Here is a 21,868-nt window from a genome sequence, read left to right on the forward strand (position 1 = left end):
AGCTTTTGAATTTTTGCACTTTGCTTTTCTTTTGGATTATACTCTTTGGTTTTTTTTTCTCTTTTGTTTTGCCCTGTATATAGTGTATATAGTTTAAATAAACCTTTTGATTCTTTTTCTACTTCCGCCTCACGCCTCTGCATTTGAGTCATCCCCCTGGTGGCCTAGTGGGGGTTTGCTGGATTATCACACCAACGAACCAGGTTCGAATCCCAGCAAAACCCTAACAAATCTAACTTAAGGTCAGCCTCAGAATTCTTTATCTATTTAACTGGCAATTTGCACATTTCTGATTTTATTATTACATTAATTATTAACATCCGTCCATCCATTATCTGTAGCCTCTTATCCTGTCCTACAGGGTCACAGGCTAATTATTAACATATCATTTGATTTGTTAGTTAATTATTGATCAGCACAAATGGGTCACCACTAAATGGATGAATGAAGGGATGCCACTATCTGACAGAAATCTGCTTCTTTGCGCAGAGGCTCTGTCTCTTTGAAGTCATCTGGCAGAGTCAGGGTGTAATGGAACAGTGGGCCATCACAGTCTATGAAGAAGTATCCTTGGGCATCCCATGCTGTGGGAAAAACACTGCGGAACATGGCATCCAACCATGTCTGGGTAATACTGAAGAGTTGGTGTATAAATGGCCACTAAGGACACGTTATCCTAATGGGCTTCATGGGCAGCTGCCCAGGGCCTCAGCCACTAGGGGGCCTCGGAGGTAGCGAGATCGGAAAATATGAAACGATATTTTCAGAAGTTTTGATCGTATTGATAACATTTTTGATGCATTTCACCACCCATAAGGAAGCCCACCTTGTGCTGTTGCATAAATCACCCGTCATTGTCAATATGATCACTGTCCACCATGTCTTCACACGCTACGCCAGCTTGAGTTCAATGATTTAATTAATGACTTCGCTTTCCAGAAAAGTAGGAAAGTGCCCTTGTAAGTTGACCCATGGCTGTCAAACTGAATGCACAAAGCTGTGTGCCACTGCTGTTTGGGACATTACGTGTGTGAAAGGATGAAATGTTTCACATAGCCTAACATTTTGAGATTTATTTCTGAGAAGCAGGATATTTTTCTTTCTTTGTTATTGCTCTTTGTTTTCACAAGTTAAAAGTTGCCTGGATTCCAAAATGAAAACGAACGGTTATATACCAAATGAATGTTCTTGTTCTGAATACTAAAGAAACTGTTGTAGGCCTAGGTTATGTTCTTGACATGTTGTTCATTGACTCACTCATTCAAAGGCTTCTTGAGGCTAAACTTTAGTTAACCAGACTTGTTAACCGTGATGTCTGATGGATTTTTTTCACCATGCAATTGCCTATTTCACCATTGCTTTTTCTCGATTAAATAGGTGTTGATGGATATAAAGTTTTATCGTTCAATAGTATTTCTAATTGTGCCACTGTCATTATTTAAGTTTCTGTGTCTAGTTAGACAGGCACGTCTGAGGGGGTGAATTTGCTGAGCGCAGTTGACAACAGGCGGGGGTGGGGCCTCAGGGGTGTGTCTGTCTATCGTTTTGGCTTTGTTGACCGTCTTCTTCCCCAATCTCCTCTGTGCCTATATCCGTAAGTGCCTGCACTCTGACAGGATACTTCGCCATTATGGATGTAGCAGAAGAGGTGAAGCAGACAGCTTTGAACACTCAGGGATGCCTACTGGGAGAACATCAACAGATGCTAGTGGATCTCAACACCCACATGTCGCAGCTAGCAACTGTGATGTTGCAGGCCCTCCTACCATGCCCTGAGTCCTTTCCCAGCTCCATGCTACAACTTGCGCCTCCGGAGAGATTCGCTGGAGACGCCACTGATTGCAAAGGTTTCTTGCTTCAGTGTTCCATGTATTTTGCTACCATGCCTAACCTTTCTGATAAGCACAAAATTGCAAAGTTTATTTCCTTTCTCACGGGTAAAGCGCTGTGCTAGGCCAGCGCAATTTGGAACCAGGAACAGATACCTTCCTATGAGCAGTTCCTCACCAGGTTTAAAAGGGTTTTTAACCATGAGCCAGCAGGAATTGAAATTGGAGAAAGTCTGCTAACCATTTCACAAGGTTCCCATAGTGTGGCTGAATATGCACTTGACTTCAGAACATTAGTGGCAGCCAGGGGATGGAATGAACCCACCTTGAAGGCCGTTTTTTGCCAAGGTCTACGCCCCGCAGTTCTGAGTGAACTCTCCTGCTGTGATGAACAGCTCACTTTGGACTCTGATCAATCTGGCTATTCACCTGGATCATCTGTTGGCTCACAGACCCTCCATTCAGGAAAGCGCTAAACCTAACTCTACTTCTGATGAGGGAATTCAGAACATCAACTAAACAACTGTCCCGTTCATCCTCCCCATAAGGCTCCAGCAGAAGATGCTACACACACAGCAAGTCCAATGAGAAAATGTAATTTTAAGTCCTTTAAGGCTCCTGTATTATTAAAGCTCACAGATGCCATGCACACCCTCTGTGCTTTCACTGATTCAGGGGATGAAGGAAACTTTATCACCTGTGCAGTTGTGCATAAATTCAACTTGCCCACAACCTTTCTGCAAAGTGCACTTAACATCAGGACCATCGATGGAGGACCCATAGGAGATGGCCTCATCACCACACGGACTGCACCTATTCATATTCAGGTGGGAATTCTGCATTCAGAGCGTATCTCCCTTTATGTCACCACCACAGTAAATCACGATCTTATTCTTGGCTACCCATGGCTTCAGCTTCATAATCCACTGATATCATGGCAGAACAAAGAAATCCTCCAGTGGTCTCCTACCTGCTTTCAAAATTGCATTTTGCACCCACAAGTCAGCCTCTCCTCCACCTCTGTGGAACCAGACTCCTTGGACAAGGTTCCAGAGTGTTACATGGACCTACAGGATGTCTTCAGCAAAGGTCTTCAGCAAAGGAAAGGCGAGTGGATTACCACCACACCAACCCTATGACTTTGCTATAGTCCTACTGCCTGGCATGTCACCACCTCTGGGATGCATATACGCCTTGTCCCAGAAAGAACATGCCGCCATGGAGGAATACATTCAGGAGGCACTGAAGCAGGGATCCATTCGGCCATCCAAATCTCCAGCTTCTGCACGCTTCTTCTTTGTTGAGAAATGAGGAGATGGACTTTGGCCCTGCATCGATTATAGAGGCCTGAACCAAGTTTCTGTTAAGTACCCATATCCTCTTCCTCTTGTGGCCCTTGAACAGTTGAGATCTGCCAAGATATTCTCAAAACTGGATCTGTGAAGTACTAACAACCTGATCAGGATCAAAGAAGGTGATGAGTGGAATGACCGCTGGCCATTTTGAATACCAGGTAATGCCGTATGGTCTTTCTTCAGCACCCAGCATGTTCCAATGTCTGATTAATGATGTTTTATGGGACATGCTGGGTACGTATGCCATCGCTTACATAGATGACATCCTGATCTACTCCCTTGATGAGGAGAGCCACCGAAAGCACGTCAGAACAGTCCTACGACGTCTTCTGGAAAATCACCTCTACATCAAGGCCGAGAAGTGCTAGTTCCATCAAAATCACATCTCCTTCCTGGGTTACATCATTAGCGCCAAAGGAGTCAGCATGGACTCCTCTAAGGTATCCGTAGTAACCTCCTGGCCCACTCCTACCTCCATAAGGGAACTTCAGCGCTTCCTCGGCTTCGCTAATTTCTACCATCGGTTCATTAAGGGGTTCAGTGCTATTGCAACCCCTCTGACCACACTGCTTAAGAAAGTACCCAAGCACCTCCAGTGGAATTTCCAGGCCGAAGAGGCATTCCAGCATCTCAAGAAGGCCTTCACCACTGCTCCAGTCCTACAGCATCCAGACCCTATGAAACCATTCACCATGGAAGTGAACGCATCTGACACTGGAGTAGGGGCAATCCTATCTCAACGCTTTGGTGAGAAACAGAAGCTCCATCTTCAAGAAGCTCTCCTCTGCTGAGAAGAATTATGACGTCGGCAACAGAGAACTGCTTGCCATAAAACTAGTCCTAGAAGAGTGGTGGCACTGGCTAGAAGGAGCCACTCACCCTTTCATTATCCTCATGGATCACAAAAATCTTGAATACCTCAAGACAGCCAAGAGGCTCAACCCTCACCAGGCCAGGTGGGCACTATTCTTCACCAGATTCAATGTCGCCATTTCCTTTTGCCATGGTTCCAAGAACACAAAGGCCAACGCACTCTCTTGAAGTTTCAGTGCCGCACACCAAGAGCTTGTCAGTCATCCCATCCTTCCGTCCCAATGCTTCATACAGTCCATCACATGGGACCTAGACAGAGAGATAAGACAGTCCCAACCATCTACTCTTCCTGACAATCTACCACCTGGCCTACTCTATGTGCCTAAGCCACTGCTATGTCATCTTATCACATAGGCTCACTCATCTCCCACCACAGGTCATCCTGGCAATGAATGCACACATCAAATGCTAAGGACTAAGTATTGGTGGGAAAATATGCTGACCGAGATTAACCAATACATTGCCTCTTGTTCTACTTGTGCACAGGCTAAAGTTCCCAGAGCTCCTCCCACTGGCAAGTTGTGCCCTCTTCCTACACCTCAAAGACCACGGTCCCATATTGCCATCGACTTCATCACAGACCTCCCCCCGTCAGAAGGCAACACAACCATCATGGTAACTATAGACCATTTCTCAAAAGGCTTTTAGCTCATTCCGCAACCAGGCATCCCCACTGCATCACAAACAGCTGAACTCCTCTTCCAGCAAGTGTTTAGATACTATGGTATCCCAGAAGACATAGTCAGTGACTGGGGCTCTCAATTCATTTCTCATTTCTGGACATGCTTCATGAACAGGTTAGGGGTCTCAGTAAGCTTTACATCCGGCTACCACCCCCAATCCAATGAGCAAGTGGAGAGGGCCAACCAGGAAATCGGCTGCTTCCTGAGAATTTTCTGCATGCGCAACCAGGGGGATTGGGCATGTTATCTCCCATGGGCTGAGTATGCACAAAACTCCCCGAAACACTCTGCTACACAGCTAACCCTGTTTCAGTGAATACTTGGCTACCAGCCACCATTATTTCCCTGGGATGATACACCTAGCCAGGTCCAGTCAGTGGAGGATTGGTTCACATGCAGTGAAACTATATGGGAAGAGGTTCACCAATGTCTAGAAACAGTCAATGCCAAATATAAAGAGTATGCAGACAAACACAGAGGAGACAACCTAGACTTCTCTCCAGGTGACAGAGTATGGGTAGCCACAAGAAATATCTGAGCCCAACATATGCAGAAAGCTCCAGCGACGTTACATTAGGCCATTCAAGATCCTGCGTCACATCAATGAAGTCTTCTACTAGTTAGTCTGCTGTGAGAGGGGGGTTCTATCTCACACATTCCACATCTCCAACCTTAAACCAGCCATCCCAGGTCTCCTTGCTGAGAATGCACCAGTGCCCGAACACCTTGTAGAGGGTGACCCCATCTACCAGGTAAACAAGATCCTCGGCTCAAGACACAGAAGAGGGCAAGTCGAATTCCTGGTAGATGGGGGGGTATGGACCCAAGGAACAGAGCTGGGTCCCCACCAAGGACATTCTAGACCCTCTCCTCAGGCAAGCGCTCCATGCCCTGAATCCTCACAAGCCTGCAACATGAGGTAGAGGGTGTCCTCATACAACCCTGATTCCAAAAAAGTTGGGACAAAGTACAAATTGTAAATAAAAACGGAATGCAATAATTTACAAATCTCAAAAACTGATATTGTATTCACAATAGAGCATAGACAACATATCAAATGTCGAAAGTGAGACATTTTGAAATTTCATGCCAAATATTGGCTCATTTGAAATTTCATGACAGTAACACATCTCAAAAAAGTTGGGACAGGGGCAATAAGAGGCTGGAAAAGTTAAAGGTACAAAAAAGGAACAGCTGGAGGACCAAATTGCAACTCATGAGGTCAATTGGCAATAGGTCATTAACATGACTGGGTATAAAAAGAGCATCTTGGAGTGGCAGCGGCTCTCAGAAGTAAAGATGGGAAGAGGATCACCAATCCCCCTAATTCTGCGCCGACAAATAGTGGAGCAATATCAGAAAGAAGTTCGACAGTGTAAAATTGCAAAGAGTTTGAACATATCATCATCTACAGTGCATAATATCATCAAAAGATTCAGAGAATCTGGAAGAATCTCTGTGCATAAGGGTCAAGGCCGGAAAACCATACTGGGTGCCTGTGATCTTTGGGCCCTTAGACGGCACTGCATCACATACAGGCATGCTTCTGTATTGGAAATCACAAAATGGGCTCAGGAATATTTCCAGGGAACATTATCTGTGAACACAATTCACCGTGCCATCGGCCATTGCCAGCTAAAACTGTATAGTTCAAAGAGGAAGCCATATCTAAACATGATCCAGAAGCGCAGATGTCTTCTCTGGGCCAGTGGACTGTGGCAAAGTGGAAAACTGTTCTGTGGTCAGACGAATCAAAATTTTAAGTTCTTTATGGAAATCAGGGACACCGTGTCATTCGGACTAAAGAGGAAATGGACAACCCAAGTTGTTATCAGCGCTCAGTTCAGAAGCCTGCATCTCTGATGGTATGGGGTTGCATTAGTGCATGTGGCATGGGCAGCTTACACAGAGGCGATTCTAGAGTTTGTTGTGGCCCCAAGCAAAAATTTCCAGGGGGCCCTTCTGACCAGTGTTCATCACCAATATGTTATAAATAATCTGACACCAACGTAAAATGTATGAAACCAAAGTTTTTTAAATTCCAAATGTGAAAATACAATGGTAAAGAACAATAAAAACAATAAAAAACAAAATAAATAAGCCCTTGGGCCCCGACTCTCGGGGGCCCCTGGGCCAGGGGGCCCCAAGCAGTTGCCTGCCTCGCCTGTTCACAAGCTGCGCGTCTGAGCTTACACATCTGGAAAGACACCATCAATGCTGAAAGGTATATCCAGGTTCTAGAGCAACATATGCTCCCATCCAGATGACGTCTCTTTCAGGGAAGACTTTGCATTTTCCAACATGACAATGCCAAACCACATACTGCATCAATTACAGCATCATGACTGCGTAGAAGAAGGGTCCGGGTACTGAACTGGCCAGCCTGCAGTCCAGATCTTTCACCCATAGAAAACATTTGGCGCATCATAAAACGGAAGATACGACAAAAAAGACCTAAGACAGTTGAGCAACTAGAATCCTACATTAGACAAGAATGGGTTAACGTTCTTATCCCTAAACTTGAGCAACTTGTCTCCTCAGTCCCCAAACGTTTACAGACTGCTGTAAAGAGAAAAGGGGATGTCTCACAATGGTAAACATGGCCTTGTCCCAACTTTTTTGAGATGGGTTGTTGTCATGAAATTTAAAATCACCTAATTTTTCTCTTTAAATGATACATTTTCTCAGTTTAAACATTTAATATGTCATCTATGTTCTATTGTGAATAAAATATGGACTTTTGAAACTTCCACATCATTGCATTCCATTTTTATTTACAATTTGTACTTTGTCCCAACTTTTTTGGAATCGGGGTTGTAAGAGTATAGCTCCCAGAGGGAGCGCCTCGGGGGGTTCTGTCAGTAAATCTGCTGAGAATACACAAACTACAAACATGGACACTCAGAACTACAATCCCCAAGAACCACAGGTTCTTAACCACAGGTTCTTAATACTGTCACCTGACTATTAATTACAGCTGTCATGCATTCCCCTAATCAGCACTCCATCTATTTAAGCTACTCTCACACAACACTCCAGTGTGAAGTATCATTCTGTTTGCCCAATACATAACAAGCCTTGTATTCTCTGTTTGGCTCTCTAGTTTCTGACCTTTGCTTGCTTATTTCTACTATGCTATTTTTCTTGCCCATTCTACGTTGTTCGCTGATCGCCTGACCCTCTCTTGTTTCCTGACCTTGCTTCTGTCTATCGTTTTGGCTTTATCAATCATCTAATTCCTCGCTCTCTTCTGTGCCTACATCTGTAAGTGCCTGCACTCTGACAGTTTTATAACACAGGTGTAGTCCATAGATATATGTATTTGTCTAGTGATGTGGCCATCATATTAGCAAAAAAGTTAGGTATTTAAAAAATACCAAGGTTTGCCACATTTTTATGCAGTAACACCCAGTTTAAATATTGTAGAAAGACATCTTATGTCAATATGTCTATGTCAAAGTTGCTTTAAAAGTTTCAAGTGTAACTGACATTACCTACCATAATTAATGTATTTACCAGCATTACTATTCAGACTTGTAGTGAGTTATTGTTATTAAATAAGGCTATTAATTGTGTTAGATTTTGGCAAAGCCATACAATACATACATCCAATCATCTTCAGTAGCCACTTTTTCTTGGATGGACTAGATGGGTTGCCAGTGTATTAGAGGGCACCACTCACAAATACACTCATTCACACCTAGTGGAAATTTAGGCCAAGTTTACATTAGACCGTATCTGTCTCGTTTTCTTCGCGGATGCACACTGTCCGTTTACATTAAACCGCCTGGAAACGCCGGGAAATGGGAATCTGCCAGGGTCCACGTATTCAATCCAGATCGTGTCAGCTCCGATGCTGTGTAAACATTGAGATACGCGGATACGCTGTGCTGAGCTCTAGCTGGTGTCGTCATTGGACAACGTCACTGTGACATCCACCTTCCTGATTCGCTGGCGTTGGTCATGTGACGCGACTGCTGAAAAACGGCGCGGACTTCCGCCTTGTATCACCTTTCATTAAAGAGTATAAAAGTATGAAAATACTGCAAATACTGATGCAAATACTGCCCATTGTGTAGTTATGATTGTCTTTAGGCTTGCCATCCTTCCACTTGCAAGTGGTAAGTGATATGCGCTGGGATCACACACACAGCGGCTCAGTCCCGAATCATTGCTTGTGCACTACACTCGTGCGCTCTGTGAGCTGCGCAGGGCCGGAGTGCGCACCCTCCAGAGGGCACTCGCTGTTCAGGGCGGAGTGATTTGGAGCGCAGGATGCCTGCGGAGCCGAGCATATCCGTGTATTGGTGTTGCTGTGTGCACGTAAATCGTGTATTGGTGTTGCTGTGTGCACACTAATCGTTTTAAAAATGTTAATCTGATGATCTGCTGATACGGTCTAATGTAAACCCCACCTTAGAGTAACTAGTTCACTTATTAGCATATATTTGAGAGAAAAACACAGTAACAGAGAACATGTAGAACAGAATCACAGTAACTGGAACTTGTGATTGAACCCTGAAATTGATGAGGGCGCATGCTACACCACTACACTACAATACATTTCTAGTTTATTATCTGTTTAACAACAGAGATGCACAAAAGTAGCCAGTATATTAGAGGCTCAGGTGATGAGTTTCTTCTTTTTTTATCATTAATGCAATAAAAACACTTCAGATAATGTTGTTGTTGTTGAAGGAAAGGTTATGAAATACTATCATTACTATAATAATAAGCACTGACAATTTTCTTTTATATCTGTTTCACCAATAGTTGAAGAGGAAACTGTTAAACCACTGTATGTAAACTTTAGTTTATACAGTAATTTTTGCCCATTTTCTTGTAGAATGTGTCTGACAAGAAAATGGGCAAAAATAATTTTGTAGTTGATTCTCAGCCAGTGAAAGTAGTGATTTATACTATAAATCACTATCAACAACACTGACCAAAATAGCTGCGCTGTGCTATTTTTGACTTGATTGAAGCAAGCCGCAAGTCCACCTACAAATATAAGCTGCAAGCAGTTGGTACATAGAGGAAGCAAAGCAAGCTTATAATGTAAAGTCTCCTTTGCCATAAAGGACATAACAGGTGTGACTATGAATTATTAGCAGTTTTACAATCTGTGTATCTCAAGCCTCCATTCCCCATTTGCAGCACTTCTTGGCTCCTTTCCAAATGAGCAGATGAATGGACTCACTGGGGACTTGCCCTTTGATGTGACGAACATTTGTGGCAAAAAAAAAGGAAAGGGCAGTGGTGTTGAGGGACAGTATTATCCAAAACTGAGGAATGTAGAAATTCAGCAAGTGATCATGATGTATGATAAAATGCACAAGAAGACTGCAGTTATTAGTGTTACTGAAAATAAGTGAATGATTCTAAAATCTACGTTGTCATCCCAAAGAAAGCTAAACCTATATGCACCAATTCAGGAGTCCCTATTAGTGATCGTGCACTATTATATCAGGCTCAGTAAAGTGGATGTGACTTCTGCTTGTCAATCCCAGTAAAGAAGGCATGGTCTCCCACTCAGCCAAGCTAAGGCTTGTTTGCTTACAACTGACCTAAAATTGCACAACACTGAATCATGTTTTGTGTTGTATTGTATTTTAGTATAAATATGCAGGTGAGTTATAGGAAATCATGCATTTTGATTGGTCGATAAATTCAAACTATTTCTCAATAATCACCTCAGTCGACTCAACAAAATGGCAGCCAATCACTTTGTCACCATAAGTGAGGAAGAATTACAAATTATGAAAGAAAATACTGTTCCTTAAAGCACTAAAGATGCTACAAAGTTTGATCTAAAACTATTCAAAAGTAAGGTGGAATTGTGATTTATTTTATCTATTTCAAAACAAAGCATTTTATGAGAATCGGCACTGATAAGTGACACAAGTTTGTGCATGTTACACTTGCATGCTGCTTTTGAAATAAATAAATAATAATCACCTGTGTATTTATACTAAAACAATTATCCGCCTCAGGCTCAGTGAATATCGGTGCATAATAACTTCAACTTCGTCTGTTATTATTCTCCGATATTCACGTCGCCTTTGGTGAATAATTGTTAAATATTGCACACCATGATGGCATGTTGACATTTCATAAGGTCTTGACACACAAAGGATACTATGTGTATATCACTGAACAAAATTAATTTAATTTACTTATTCTACTGATTTAATTTGTTTACACCACAATGCTGTTGAATTCTCAATTATGGTTGTTTTGAAGGTGTTAATTTTCTATAGCAGCAGCTACATCTGTAGTTTTGCTGCAAATCACAGGTTTATATTTGACCTGTCACAATTCATTGAACTGTTGTCTGTCAGTCCCCCCCCATATCAGTCTTCTCTCAGCTTAGCAGCAGGGCTGTCAGTGACGGACAGGATGCTGACAAATTGTTATATACATGACTGAGATTACTAGTTTACTCTTCATTGACTTTAAGCCATTTTCATAATATACAGTATGTGTAATAATGCAAATACAGTGGTGGTGCTTAAAAGTTTGTGGACCCTTTGGAACTTTCTATATTTCTGTATAAATATGACCTTAAAGACCCACTGACACAACTTTTTACACCACGTAATATGTGTATTTATTGTTTTATTGCTGTATTGTGAAATAAAATATCCAAAACTCAACTTGAATAAAGGGTCGTCTTTGTAGAAAATCAAGAATTTCAGAGCCGATTTTGTGTTTTTTGCCCCGGCTTCTACAAGCGCCATGAGCCATTTGCCCGTTTTTGCCGCTAGGGCGAGTGACGTCACATCAGTGTATGTCGTTCTGGATTGCATGAAAACAAAACATGAAGCAGGGAAGCTATCGAGATTGTCTGCCCTCACGTCTATTAAAGATTCTGTGTAAAGGACCATACTAGTCCTTGTAAGTGTTTTGTTATTTTCTTGAGTAAAACTTACATAAATGTGTTTTCATTTGTATTTTATGTTATTTACGAATATAAGATTTAATCAAATTTCTATTTGTGCTTTAGAATGGTTGGGCTATGAGGTTGAGTGAGTATTGTATGTGTGTGGATTTGTATGGACTTGGGGTGCTGTTTGTCCTTTAAGTGACACCGTAGCTCCACAAGAGGGAGATTTGTAAAGGTAGTAACCAGGTGTGATCAATTAAGAAGCTGCTTTGTTTGAGCTTGAGCTAAGAAGGCTTGACGTCCATGCTCCACCACTCAAGCTTCCCTGCAAAAGAAAAGGATATTTTGATGCCTGTTTTACAACAGAAGAGAAATGATTATATGTTGCATCCTTGGTGAGCGCAGTGAGGTATGTTTTGTTTGAAGTTTTTGTAACTTTGCATTAAGTGTTGGAACCAAATGTGAATGCCTTTGTTTTAATATTGATGTCTCAATTAAGAAATGTTGTACCTGTGAGAACGGTATGGTGATTGGCTGTTTGTTTGCTGTTTTGTATACCATGATACAGTTTTCACGGTGCTATGGGTGATGTTGGACTGACTCTGCTGTAAGTAAAATAAAATACACCTTGAGCATCAGTCGAGACTCTCTTTGGGATCCAAGGGTTGCTACAGTGAAAACTCAACGCTACATCTGGGTCGTCTGCTGGGTCGTTCCTGCCGGTTTCGTGGTGGAAGATAAGGCCTCTTGTGTTACCATCTTAAACAGAGACTGCAGATGTGGTGAGAGAACTTTATGAAGAGAGAATTCCAGATGAACTGAACCTTCTTGGCACAGTCCTTCACCCATGGGTACAGTGACTTTTTGGTTATGAATGAAGTTTTGAGTTAAATGCTTGAGAAGATATGGCTATCTAGAATGCTCAAAATGGAAGAGTAAAGTGAATGTTTAATGGTTTTATTTGAATGTTTTAAATTTTTATTTTGAGTGTTTCAAATTATATGGTAAAGAGAAGCCTTGTTTACATTCTGAGGTTAATATAAGCAAGCTCAGGCCCATATTGAATGCAGTTTAAGTAGTAGCCTAATGATTTGTGTTGGGCCTATTGTCTTTTTTTCTTTAATGCTTGAAAGGGATTGGTGCAATAGAACACAAATTAATAAGTCCATTTCAGTTTTATCACATAAAAGGATAAATGCAATTATACAGTTTTAAGTTCAAAATGTCAGTGACTGAAGAAAAGGGTAAATCCACTGGTGAGAGAGACCTCTCTGAAGAACCTCCAGCAGGAGAAGAAAATTTAGCTCGCACACAAGAAGTAGTCTCTGGTACTCGTGAAAGGCAACTCACTGACAGAGGCAAACAGATGCGTGAAGATCAAGCTAAAAAGCATGTAAGGGCATTCTTAAAATCTTATGAATCCTGGAAAGGGATAGCAAAAGAATGTAGGAAAAGCCTAAAGCAATTCTGTTCAAAGGAGGATCTTGATAAAATAAATGAGTACATTCAAGGTGGATATGATCATGTACATCAGAATTATGAGCCATTGCAGCGCAATTCAACTAACACTCAAGATATTGTGCGGAAAATGGATGCTTGTAATACACTGACCACAGAAATGTGTGATATAGCGAGTAAACGAATGGAAATGGGCGTTGCCCGTGATACCTTTAAAGCAGAGGTTGAAAAGCAAAGAGTGAGAATGATTTTAAACAGAGATGAATATAAATCTATCTTTGGTGGAATAAACACTGAAAGTGTCATCTCAGAAGGGACTGAAGGATTGGATGACATGTCTGTAGCCAATTCTAAGGCTTCCAGTAAGCGAGCAGATGCAGAAGCAGATCTTGCAGCCAAATTGGAGCAAGCAAAGTCTATGCAGGAGATACAAGCTCAACAGAGTAAACTCATTAAGTTGGAAAGTGATTTGGAAACTTCATGAGTCACAGGTGATGGCACAAATGAGGCAAAAGCAAGCTGAAGTTGAGTTGAAACTAGAGGAGGAGAAATCAAGGCTGAAAATTATGCAAGCAGATATGGATGTTAAGATGGCTGCAGCTCGGGCTCAGATATATGACATTTGAAGGTGGAGTGGAAAATGAAGTGAGGGAGTGCCATGAATTGGGCCCTGCTAAAACCACTACACTTATGAATTCAAATCGACATCTGAGTGTAGGAGCCACAGTGTTGCACACACCATCTCATTAGTTCAACAACCATATTGGCTGACGCAATTGCAAGTTCATTAAGTTTAAATCGCCTTCCTGTTCCTGAACCAGCTGTCTTCTCTGGTGATCCTCTGAAGTTTGTTGATTTTTAAAATGTCTTTCCTAACCTTAATTGGTAGAAAACCTATTCCTGCCAGTGAGAAGATTCTCTACTTAAAAGGCTACCTGACAGGAGATGCACGTAAAGCAGTAGAAGGGTTCTTCTACCGGAGTTCTGAAGATGCATATGAGGGTGCCTGGGCAGTTTTAGAGGAACGCTATGGAAATCCATTTGTTGTACAGAAAGCATTCAGAGACAAACTTATGAAATGGCCTAAGATTAATTCAAATGATTCTTTGGCGTTAAGAGAGTTTGCAGATTTCTTAAAAAGCTGTGTAGAAGCAATGCCCCATGTTAAAGGACTGGCCATTCTGAATGACTGTGAGGAAAATCATAAACTTCTGAAAAAACTGCCAGATTGGATTGTGCGCAAATGGAGCAGAATTACTGTAGAAGAGCTTGATACATCAGGGGAATATCCAGCTTTCAATCACTTCACAGAGTTTGTGTTAAAAGAGGCACGAATAGCCTGTAATCCCATAGCCTCTCCCTTCTTTCTGAATTCTAGAACCCCAGAAGAGAAGCCATCTAAAAGAGCAAAGGCTCTTAGCACAAGTGCCCAATCAAAAGATTACACAAAGGTCTCAGAACGTGTATCATTTTTAAGACCCAGGTTGCCTTGCCTCATCTGCAAGGAAGAATCACATGGCATAGCCAAGTGTCCAGTTTTCGCTGCAAAGTCCATGGCAGATAAACAGACATTTGTACATCAGAATCATCTTTGCTTTGGATGTTTGCGTAAAGGTCATATCACAAAAGATTGTAGGACAAGACATATCTGTGGGGTGTGTGGCCGCCGCCATCCAACCTGTTTGCATGATGAGAGAAGGAGAAAACCTGGAGAAACTATGGTGAAAGATTCCATTTCAACAGAGGGGCAAGTAACTCAGGACATCCATAAAGTTAACTCCCATGCCGTCATTAGAGAGGCATCTGCCACTTCAAGTATTGTTCCTGTTTACCTGTCATCTGTGAATGAACCTAAAAAAGAAATTCTCACATATGCTCTTCTTGATACACAGAGTGATTCAACCTTTGTCTTGGAAGATCTTGCCAGAGAGCTGAATGTAGTCACTCAACCGTTGCAATTGAAACTCAGCACAATGATTGCTGTAGATATAGTTATCCCCAGTCAAAGTGTGGTTGGCCTGCAAGTTAGAAGCTTCCACAATGACAATCATATTTTGTTACAACAAGCATATACACGTGACTTTATTCCTGTTGACAAATCTTGTATACCAACTAAATTTACAGCATTGCAATGGTCTCATCTTAAACATCTGGCACACGAGTTGCCATCACTTCAAGATTGTGATGTGGGCCTGCTGATAGGCTATGATTGTCCTTTAGCTCTGGCGCCTTTAGAGGTCATCATTGGGCATGAAAATGAGCCATTCGCGCAGAAGACTGAGCTGGGGTGGAGCATCATAGGTGCAGCAAATCCACATCTGGACAGACAAGGAAGCCAGAGGTTCATGCACAGAGTTCTGGTGAGGGAGATTGCTGTGCCATCTTCTGCAGATATTCTGAGAGTTCTGGAGTTAGACTTCAGTGACAGAAATTCTGAAAGCAAACTTGTTTCACAAGATGATGTGCACTTCATTCAGCACCTTAGTAAAACAATACGACAGAGACCAGATGGTCATTTAGAGATGCCTCTTCCGTTTAAAGGCCAAAGCCCTCCTCTACTGCCAAATAATAAAAAACTGGCCATAATTCGTCTTCAGCATTTGAAAAGGAAATTAAAAGCCAATCAGCAATTCCATGATCTTTACAAAGTCTTTATGGAGGAAGTGATTAGCAATGGCAATGCAGAGCCGGTTCCAGAGGCAGTGGTTGAAGAGGTCTGTTGGTTTATACCTCATCATGGGGTATACCATCCTAAGAAACCCAGCAAGTTAAGGGTGGTCTTCGATTGTTCAGCTAAATTTCATGGCATTTCCCTCAATGACACCTTACTGACTGGCCCAGATCTCATTAACTCCTTGGTGGGAGTTCTCTGTCGCTTTAGAAAGGAAGCTGCCGCCATCATCTGCGACATTGAAAGGATGTTCCACCAATTCTTTGTCACACCTGAGAACCATAGTTATTTGAGGTTTCTATGGTGGGAGCATGGAGACCTTGAACATGAGCCCAAAGAATACCAGATGGCTGTCCATATTTTTGGCGCTGCGTCTTCCCCAGGCTGCGCCAACTTCGGCTTGAAGTATTTGGTGCAACAGTATGAGTCTGACTATCCTTCCGCAGCTGCCTTTGTCACAAACAGTTTTTATGTTGATGATGGGCTGTTGAGTGTTCCCTCAATCAAGGAGGCCTCTGAATTGATTATTGAAGCCCAGCAGTTATGCAAAAAAGGGGGTTTAAGGCTCCACAAATTCAACTCAAATGAGAGAGAAGTTCTCAGCTGTGTGGATCCATCCGAGAGGGCAGCAGGTGTTGAATGCCTGGATCTTAGTCAAGATTCTGCCTTGCTGGAACACGCTTTGGGCCTTCAGTGGTCAGTCCAAAGTGACCACTTCACTTTCAATGTAAATATGAAGAATAAGCCTGACACCCGTCGTGGCATTCTGTCAGTAGTTGCCTCTTTGTATGACCCTATGGGGTTTGTGGCCCCATTTATTCTGAGTGGAAAGTGCCTTCTTCAGGAGCTGTGTCGCAGGAGTGTCCAATGGGATGATCCACTTCCTGATGATTTGCGCCCACGGTGGGAGGAATGGAAAACTGGCCTCGAAAGGTTGAGAGAAGTTTCAATCTCCAGATGTTACTATCCACCATACTTTGGTAAGATCGTGAGTGTTGAACTGCACCACTTTTCAGATGCTAGTACTGTGGGATATGGTGCATGCTCTTACCTTCGATATAAAAATGACCACAACAAAGTCCACTGCAGCCTCGTCATGGCCAAGGCTAGGGTTGCTCCTTCAAAGGTTACCAGTATTCCCCGTCTGGAACTTTCAGCTGCCGTGCTTGCAGCTCGACTGAGTGTCTTGCTGAAATCAGAATTGAATATGAACATTGATGATGAGTTCTTCTGGACAGATTCTAAAGTCACTTTAGCATATATCAACAATGAGGCACGGAGATTTCATGTTTGTTGCAAATCGTGTCCAGTCTATAAGGCAGAATACTAACCCAAACCAATGGCATTATGTTGATACTGCAGAGAACCCAGCGGATCACGCCTCTAGGGGGCTTAGAGCATCGGAGATTCCATTAAATAACTGGCTATCTGGCCCTGAGTTCTTGTGGAAAGAAGAGTTTCAATCTGAACCCTGTGCATTAAACAATCTCATGGTTGGCGACCCAGAGGTGAAGGCTGTCCAAGTGTTTACATCAAAGATGAGCAAGTGCACAGACATGCTCGAGCGCCTGTCTAGAATTTCATCCTGGACAACACTCCTAAAGGTAGTGGGAAGAATTAAAAGACTTACCTCTGTACAAAAGTGTCTCTCAGATGCGGTGACTGTTAAAGAACATGAAGGTGCAGTCAAAATCTTGATTAGCCTTGTCCAACAGCAGTCATTCAGCCAAGAGATTAAAGCACTTGAAATGGGGCACAGTCTCCCAAGTTCCAGTCCTCTCTTTAGGCTCGACCCAATCTTGAAGGAGGGCATACTCCGTGTTGGCAGGAGACTGAAACATGCAGCTCTCAGCGAAGAGTTTAGTCACCCAATCATCTTGCCCAATAAGGGTCACATTATCACTCTAAAGTATGCCATCAGGGCAGAAATCAAACTCAAATGGAGCTCAGAGCAAATGGATTCTGGATCCTTGGCTGCAGTAAGTTGGTCTCTAAGCTCATTCACAAGTGTGTGCCGTGCAGGAAGCTGAGGCGTCCTGTTGAACAGCGGATGGCTGAGCTGCCCAAAGAACGTGTTGAAGAATCTGCTCCATTTACAAATTGTGGTATGGACTGTTTTGGCCCATTTATCATTACAAGTTGCAAGGAGCACAAGAGGTATGGCTTGATACTTACCTGTCTTTATTCCCGAGCTGTGCACATAGAGATGTTGGAAGACTTGTCCACGGATTCATTCATCAATGCTCTTCGGTGTTTCATCAGTCTAAGAGGAGCTGTGCGCCAACTCCAGTGATCAGGGCAGAAATTTCATAGGTGCCAAGAATGAATTAAGAGAATCACTCAAACAGTGCAATAACCAGGCCCTGGAAAACTTCCTGGCTGAGAAGCAGTGTGAATTTGTGTTCAACGCTCCCTCAGCAAGCCATGCTGGTGGGGTTTGGGAGCGTCAAATATGCACCATTCGAAATGTCCTGAATGCTACATTGGCCCAAAGTGCAGGTAGGTTTGATGATGCCTCTCTGAGAACATTGTTCTATGAGGCCATGGCTATTGTCAACAGCCGCCCTCTGAGCACAGATGGAATAAATGACCCCAACTCTCTTGAACCTTTAACACCTAACCATCTTATTCTAATGAAATCAAAGTTGGCTCTTCCACCTCCTGGGAAATTTGTAAAAGAGGATGTATATGGCACCAAAAGATGGCGCAGGATTCAGTATCTGATTGAGCAGTTCTGGAGCCGATGGAAAAGGGAGTACCTGTCTAATATCTCCATAAGGCAGAAGTGGCATGTCCCCCGACGCAATCTGAAAGTGAATGATGTGGTCATTTGTCAAAGAGGAAACCCTTCCAAGGAACCAGTGGCAGTTAGGACGAGTGGTGGAAACGACTGTTGATAGTGATGGCTTGGTGCGAAGAGTCAAAGTGCAACTAGGGGCCCAGAGGTCAATTAAAACTAGTTCTCCATCTAGACCCTCCATCATAGAAAGACCAATACAAAAGCTGGTTCTGTTACTTGAGAGTGAATAGTTACGAAGAGTGTATACACATATATACACAAACATATACCACACACACGGTTGGAATATACATAGCATACTGTATTTTGTGAACATGTTTTATACTTATTTGCACATATTGGTGTGGTGATTGGTCCTTTGGAATTTGAGAATCGTGTGATTTGTGGCAACATGACATGATTGGTGGGAGTGTAAAGGACCATACTAGTCCTTGTGTTTTATTTTCTTGAGTAAAACTTACATAAATGTGTTTTCATTTGTATTTTATGTTTATTTATGAATATAAGATTTAATCAAATTTCTATTTGTGCTTTAGAATGGTTGGGCTATGAGGTTGAGTGAGTATTGTGTGTGTGTGGATTTGTATGGACTTGGGGTGCTGTTTGTCCTTTAAGTGACACCGTAGCTCCACAAGAGGGAGATTTGTAAAGGTAGTAACCAGGTGTGATCAATTAAGAAGCTGCTTTGTTTGAGCTTGAGCTAAGAAGGCTTGACGTCCATGCTCCACCACTCAAGCTTCCCTGCAAAAGAAAAGGATATTTTGATGCCTGTTTTACAACAGAAGAGAAATGATTATATGTTGCATCCTTGGTGAGCGCAGTGAGGTATGTTTTGTTTGAAGTTTTTGTAACTTTGCATTAAGTGTTGGAACCAAATGTGAATGCCTTTGTTTTAATATTGATGTCTCAATTAAGAAATGTTGTACCTGTGAGAACGGTATGGTGATTGGCTGTTTGTTTGCTGTTTTGTATACCATGATACAGTTTTCACGGTGCTATGGGTGATGTTGGACTGACTCTGCTGTAAGTAAAATAAAATACACCTTGAGCATCAGTCGAGACTCTCTTTGGGATCCAAGGGTTGCTACATTCTGTTTAAACAGCATGTTTTAAACATATGGTCCTGGTCACGTCACACTATTGGTCCCACTCCAAAAAAACATGTCTAAGCTCCTGTTAGATCATGTTAGATACAGTAGCTACCAGAAGTTTAGGTCATATTTATGCAGAAATATCAAACTCTAAAGGGTTCACAAACTTTCAAAACATGCTGGATGACATCTTATATCTATCACTCCACACATATATCATGTATATTATCCTAACTAAATATCAGGGATGCAAACAGCGTGCCTTTTGGCGGATGGCGCCTTTTTCACGGCTGAATCGCGCAGATCTGAATTTTTTTTGGGGGGGGGGGGGCGCGTTGGAGTGTCTGATTATAATTTCAAAGTAAATTCTGTATTAAAATTACTAAATAAGCAAATCCGTTACAGTCCATGAAACAGGAAGTATAAGGATGAGGAAAAAACAGTTTAAATCGGGAAGCTACGCACATTTGTGCAGCCTGAGCGGCAGGACTGCGCAAATGTGCGCAGCTTCCCGATTTAAACTGTTTTTTCCTCATCCTTATACTTCCTGTTTCATGGACTGTAACGGATTTGCTTATTTAGTAATTTTAATACAGAATTTACTTTGAAATTATAATCAGACACTCCAACGCCCCCCCCCCCCCCCCCCCAAAAAAAAAAGTTCGGATCTGCGCGATTCAGCCGTGAAAAAGGCGCCATCCGCCAAAAGGCGCGCTGTTTGCATCCCTGAAATATATGAAACAAGGTATTGGCCTTTCAGTTGTTGTACATTACTGGTATTAGCTGCTTTGGCCTATTGATAAGTAATATGCAATGGTATAAGACGCATTTGTGACGTTACAACAAATTGTAAACAACATGCATGTCAGTGGCGGCTGGTAGTCTTTCAAACAGGGGAGGCTGGTCGGTTACGATATTTCCAGATTTTAAAAGAAAAAACATCAATTTTGCCCATACTCTTGCCTCTGATCTGGCTGATTGTTGGCAGGGTCACAAACTGTGAAATAACAGGTTCTTTTGGCCCATTAGCCTACTGTCCAATATACATGATGGTGGTGTTGGGGGGGGGGTATATTTTAACATTTTATATTTTAAAATTGTGGCATGTTGTTTAAAAATTGATCATTATTGAAAGCAGCTCTTTGTCAGGAACCTCAGCGCTGGGTGCCACACATTTCATTCAATGACACTTTCCCTATATTTTACTTATTTTGACTGAGATGTTTTATTGACAATTTTGATAACCCTTCACTTTTAATCCAGGTCTGTAGTGTGAAATGTTCTCGGCTGTGTTTTTGTTTAAAAATGTTTTCCAAATTGTAGCTGTGTTTAATTCATATCCAGAAATATATATATTCCAATATAATATCTCGTCTCGTCTCGTCTTCTTCCGCTTTATCCGGGACCGGGTCGCGGAGGCAGCAGTCTAAGCAGGGAAGCCCAAACTTCCCTTTCCCCAGACACCTCGGCCAGCTCCTCGGGAAGAACACCGAGGCGTTCCCAGGCCAGCCGAGAGACATAGTCCCTCCAGCGTGTCCTGGGTCTTCCCCGGGGCCTCCTCCCGGGGGGACATGCCTGGAACACCTCCCCAGGGAGGCGTCCAGGAGGCATCCGAAAAAGATGCCCGAGCCACCTCAGCTGATTCCTCTCGATGTGGAGCAGCAGCGGCTCTACTCCGAGCTCCTCCCGAGTGACTGTGCTTCTCACCCTATCTCTAAGGGAGCGCCCAGCCACCCTGCGAAGGAAACTCATTTCAGCCGCTTGTATCCGCGATCTTGTCCTTTCGGTCATTACCCAAAGCTCATGACCACAGGTGAGAGTCGGAACGTAGATCGACCGGTAAATTGAGAGCTTCGCCTTTTGGCTCAGCTCCTTCTTCACCACAACGGACCGGTAAAGCGACCGCATCACTGCGGAGGCTGCACCGATCCGCCTGTCGATCTCACGCTCCATCCTTCCCTCACTCGTGAACAAGATCCCGAGATACTTAAACTCCTCCACTTGAGGCAGAACTTCTCCACCAACCTGGAGAGGGCAAGCCACCCTTTTCCGGTCGAGAACCATGGCCTCGGACTTGGAGGTGCTGATTCTCATCCCAGCCGCTTCACACTCGACTGCAAACCGCCCCAGTGCATGCTGAAGGTCCTGGTTTGAAGAAGCCAACAGGACAACATCATCCGCAAAAAGCAGAGATGAAATCCTGTGGTTCCCAAACAGGATTC

The sequence above is a fragment of the Neoarius graeffei genome, chromosome 26, assembly GCF_027579695.1.
Source record: "Neoarius graeffei isolate fNeoGra1 chromosome 26, fNeoGra1.pri, whole genome shotgun sequence".
NCBI classification, from domain to species: domain Eukaryota; kingdom Metazoa; phylum Chordata; class Actinopteri; order Siluriformes; family Ariidae; genus Neoarius; species Neoarius graeffei.